This window comes from Mercenaria mercenaria, chromosome 10, assembly GCF_021730395.1.
Source record: "Mercenaria mercenaria strain notata chromosome 10, MADL_Memer_1, whole genome shotgun sequence".
Classification (NCBI taxonomy): domain Eukaryota; kingdom Metazoa; phylum Mollusca; class Bivalvia; order Venerida; family Veneridae; genus Mercenaria; species Mercenaria mercenaria.
In genome coordinates this window covers 5,605,475-5,611,474 of record NC_069370.1, presented here as the reverse complement: position 1 = coordinate 5,611,474, position 6,000 = coordinate 5,605,475, and positions in this window count along the sequence as shown.

Genomic DNA, 6,000 nt, shown 5'->3' with positions numbered 1-6,000 from the left:
ATACATAATCCTCCTGCTGTATTGGTAAAAGACAGTGGAAAAGTTTTTATTGCGGCGGCGGCCCGGGTTCAATTCCCGATGCAGCATCTTGATTAGGCATTTTTAAGAAAGTTTAGAAACAAAAACTGTTCTAATGTACATAATATGACCAAACTTCAGTTTTAAAGAAAGATCATTTTTAACCAAAATCTCGAGGTCAGTGCCTTTAAGGTCTCTGGGGGCAGATATTGAAATTGTGCTAATGTTTTACCGCTTGGTTATCAAGTTCGCTGTATCTTCTAAAATACTGCCTATACTTTTAATGATAGTCTAAAAGAAGATCCTTTGGAAGCCAAGAAACTATTAGCAGATTTGGTTTGATTCTGTTCATGAGTGGTTATGAAATGGGCAACCCACCTCAAGCCCCTCAGTACTGCCTTACACAGAATTCTATTGTAGTAAAAAAGCAGATTCTATTAGAGTAAAATTGAATGTTCTCCATGATTCCAAAGGACCAGAGAGTCGGAAGTACGGGAGACTTTTAACAGCCGTCACACAGCTGTTGTGATAGTTATTGAAACTACAGTTAGACCATTTGGAAGCATGGAATAAAACCAAGCAGAACAACAGCAGACACGGTCTGACATCATTGGGAATTGAAATGTGCAAAACCCCTTGGACAGAGACTGGTCTTGGTGAGAGGAAAGGCAGCTCTTCAAGATCCGGGATAGGTGTATTCTACACGGTTTCACAGTATCTGCATATAGCCAACCCCTTCTTACCCTCTGTCCCCCCCCCCCCCCCCCCTTTCCAGTAGTAGACATTTTAGACCAAAAAGTATTTTTGTTGCTTATCAGTATCCCATACACATTATTATTATTATTATTATACCAGATTTATATAGCGCCCTTTTCATGATCAATTTCACGTTCAAAGGTGCTTTACATAGTTCAAATACAGCCACACAGGCGCATAATTCATCCTCTGCTAGTGCAGACACAGAGCGATCTGACCAGAGGGACAGAGTGAGACAAAGCCCCCACGACAGAGAGATCAGAAATCAGATACAGGCTTGTCCGGCTAACTTAGACTAGCTCGTTGCGAATAGACAGCCTGGTTCTTTAACGTGCCCAGCGTATAGCACTGATACATGCAACGATTGCCTGGTCATTACTTTTCATGTTCTTTTTCCTAATTTTTGGTGTTTAGAACACCCCCCAAAACCCTACACTCCCATACCCACAAACCCCGCACCACCCCCTTCGAAACAAATAGCCTGTCCGCTAAGCTCAATAGAGAGAGCACAAGTCTACGGATCGCGGGGTCGTGGCGGGGCATATGTTCTCTGTTCTCTGATTTGATAGAAGATACTGTGATTAAATCATTCGTCCTCCACCTCTGATTTATGTGGGGAAGTTGGCAGTTACTTGCGGAAAACAGGTTTGTGCTGGTACAGAATCCAGGAACACTGGTTAGGTTAGCTGTCCGTCGTTACATAACTGACATACTGTTGAAAAACGGCATTAAACCCAAAGCAAACAAATAACAAAAAAACCTCCCGCCAATCCGAAAGTAAAGAAAATCAACAATGTTTCTATTACATCCACTGTTTGTTTCTTCTTGCACACATTTTCAAACAGTGACCGAAACCAACATTAAACTAAGAGGCAGCTACGGCGTCCCATACCCAGAGATGCTGAATACCAAAACGAAGAAACGGAGATAAGACGTGTATACTACACTTTTTACAAAATTACATTTTTTTTTTTGCACAAATCTGAACAAATCTACAAACTTCAACATTTTTGCAAAAAGAAATCAACTAGGAAGATCCTGATTCTTATTTAGCAAGCTGTATATATTCCTATTTGTACTTTTTGAAAAAATATACAATGTGAACACAGCAGGTAATGAAAAGACCAATGAAAATCAAACGTTAGGCATTAAACAGGACTAGAACGTTTATTTCGTCACATTCATTTCTCGTAATATTTGTTCTGGTGTAGCGTTGTGGTTAGTCGACGCAAGGGGTCGTTTGCGACTTTGCGTTTTGTTTGAACTATGTGTGTCCGCACTTAGTGGGGGAGAGTACCAGCCTATACAGCTAGAAGTCGTAAGTTCGATCCCAGGTTCATTAAATGATCTGGAAGTCGACAGTGACTGGCGGGGGAAAAGATGTGATTTTGAATCGAGGAATCCTATGTAAGTTATCTGACTGCAGTTACATAACTTCTTTTTGTTAGTAGTAAATGGCCTGTGCAGGGTCTCAGAGTGAACCATGTTTTTTTTTTCTCATGAAGTGAAAGCGGTTAAATATTTGAAAACGAATGTTAAATTCATTCATATATTCAGTATATTCAGGCTACAGACTGTTGAATATTGGGCGTATTTAAAAGTATACAACCGTTTCAATTAAAGCCATATAAAACTCACTTTTACACCTTTAAAATTACTCTTCCGAAAACTTAATTGATATACCTAAAACATCTGTGTGGAAATGTTTAATAAACATTTTTATTATAATCGTTATGTTTAATGGATATGATCAACAACTTAAGGTAAAACTTTTTCTTTCATCTACAATTTGAAAATCATGCACAATGATTTATACTAAAAGAAACGGATACTTGCAAATTTTTTTTTACTTATACCCGATTTTAAAATATAATTAAGGTACATTCAACTATTTGGAGTGAGCGAGAGCGCCACGTAGACGAAAAATATTTTGTCAATCTGTTGTAACTACATAAATCATATTGTATATAATTTTAATGTTATTCATTACTATATCTGCGGGGGTGATCCGTTTTATGCAGATATGCCTCTGTGCTGCTACTTTAAAAAGCGTTTATGTTCTAGCCACCACAAACGTGCCAGTGATCTCCAGGCGTGTCAACCTGTGTCTGCCCGAAAGAACAATTGAGAATGTGTTAATATAAAAATTATTCCAACCCTAGAGAAAAGGGTTATCACTTACTAGAATAAGAAAATCAACCCTATACGGACTGGTCATTAAAGAATAGCCGTCAGCTCTGCCTCTTTATAGTATACGGTCTGGCTGACGACGTGCGACATGACAATGCGACCCAAAGCGGCACTATACATCATGATAGCGTCGCGCTACTCGCGACATGCCCTACGTATTGCGACAAGGCATCGCTTCAGCTTATGTGACTGAAATCAACCAAACTGTAAGTCGTAGCTCAAATACTGGACACAATGAACAATCCGTATGTCCCTATAACAAATTTTGACTTCTGGCAGAGCGGACACAATGGTCCACTGGTAACACGTCGCACTAAGAAACCAGGGCCGTGGGTTTGAGCCACCGCTTCTCCAACTGAAATTACTAACATTCGGATAGAAGTCCCGTGCATAGCTGCTTTACGCCTGGCAAGCAAAAGAAAAGAGGAATTATTTCAGGAATAGGGGCGTCTCCTGTATTTAGCGTTGTCCTCGCAGCCAATGTTAATAACATTCTTCTAGAAGAATCGTTCATATAGATTACCGATGGCGGCTATACATAAGCTTTAATAAATACTTGTGCACGAAAATACTTCAGTCAAAATTACTAGAACATTTAGGTAAGAGTCCATGCAAAGATACTTTGCACTAGGCACGCATAAGTACCAGGGAACTCACTGAAATTGGATTATTACCGGTGATGACCATACACTAAGTGAGACGATGTAACATGATGATTCCACGGTTTGATATTCCATGGTCTGATATAATATAGGATTCCATGGTCTGATATAATATAGGGTAATAAAAGGATTCCATGGTTTGATATTATGTGGGGATTCCATGGTATGGTTTAACATAGAGAAACATGGGGGATTCCATGGTATGGTTTAACATAGAGAAACATGGGGATTCCGTGCCCTCTAATATAATATAGGGATTCCATGGTCTGATATGATACGGGGTAATATAAGGATTCCATGGTTTGATATAATGTAGGGATTACATGGTATGGTTTAACATAGAGAAACATGGGGAAATCATGTTCTGATATAATATAGGGATTCCATGGTCTGATATGATATAGGGTAATATAATGATTCCATGGTATGATATTATGTGAGGATTACATGGTATGGTTTAACATAGAGCAATATATGGATTGCATGGTCTGATATGATATAGGGTAATATAATGATTCCATGGTTTGATATAATGTGAGGATTTCATGGTATGGCATAACATTCAACTATATTATCTTCTCTTTTCTCTTAAAAGCAGTCATGCGAAGGCCAAAGCTGAAACGAATATTTGCTGGCGGACTTTTGTTTGGAAGCTTGATGCTGGTATATATCTCCGTTACAAACACATTACCAGAGGACGACGAGGTAACGTCGGGTATCAAGTCGAGAAAGAAACTTCTAGTGAATCTTAAAGCTGTTGGAAATAAAGTATGTCAAAATCATGAATTTTTAGTACTAGTTAAAAATCTAGGGATCTCCGTTGCCGCTGATTTGCATCTCTCGTCCCTGACCACTTTGGGTCCGAGCTTAACACGGGTCTTCGTGTGAAGAAATCATCCGGCTGCCGTGCAGAAGTCAGTGGTTCTACCCATGTATCCACCCGTGCCCGAATAGATGACCGGTGGGCCGTTGTCTCCCAAATCCCAGCCGTGCCATCGTAAGCTGAAAAGTAGCTTATAATGTTAATTGCTTTGGTTCAAGCATAAGTAAACTGTTGTAAATCAAGGGGCATACCGTCTACCTTAAACTTACCGCATTTACATAACAAAATATACTGTTGAGATACACCAGAATTGAGAAATAAAAAGATATTTCATTTTTATAACAGTGGGATATGATCCTCTATTGTTGCACATAAAAGGGTATAAAATGAAATTATTAGGGCATGAAATAAAACAGAATACCAGTAATTTTGTGACCGGCAGGGAAGAGTGTATATATCTGGTTTAGAGGATTTTAGCGAATCATTTTTCACCATTAAGAGGAAATTTTCACCCTGTCACACGTGCTCCCCTATTTTATAATATTTAGGTCTATGATTAACAGCAAAACATGTTAATTAATTAAGTCTGTACATAAACTAAATAGCATTTATAAGTTAAGGTAGAATACACTCAAGGATTTTAAAAACGCCTGGCAATAATTTCAATTTTGCTATATATATTCATGTATTTTTATATTCAGTTATCATCATTCATTAAATCTGATTCATTATGGTGGTTTCTTTTGTGACCGTTCTCACCTGTGCACGTGTAGCTCGTGCTGTAATTCTCGTCATACAAAATTCAGAGCCTGCATTTATAAAATTAAATGTTACTACCTCATGAACAACATTTTTATCAAAATTTCCCGACTTCTTCTAAATTAAAGATCTATACATTAAAATCGATACTGACTTTTATTTTGGTCAAAAATAGGCGAACAATCAAATTTAAACAACTTGGCTTAATAATCAAGGGACAATACTCTTCAAAACACTGTCTCATTTCTGGACATGTTTCTCAAATCTTTTTATTGAAACTCTAAACAAGGAAAGTAAAAGAAGATATGAAACATCAACCAATTATATCGGTATGCCCAGGGGAGAGTCGCCGAAATTATAAGTACTTTTAAAGTCCTCGAGTGTATGTTGATAGAGCTTATATGAAATGTTTGAAATTTGCCGACAAATATTTCAAGCTTCTTGAAAAGTCATATTTGAATTGTGTGCATCTTTCTCGCTTGAACATAAATAAAAAAAAATATCATATTAATTTAGTTACGCTTTAGAACTTATTGCCATACAATACCTGCTTTTTTGGTGATGCCATAGTACCTAGTTACAGTTAATTAAGTAGAATATAATATTAATTATATCTTATTTTATTATGATGTCATAGAATTGAAATAGTTTAGAAAACAACTCTTACTATTTTTCAGGAGTTCGAAAAGGAAGGCGCGCAAAGCATTATAAAAGCAAAAAGTGTAGAAAATTCAAATAACACTTTTCTTCCCGGTTCATATCGTGTTTGGGGATTTTCTAACGATATTTTCT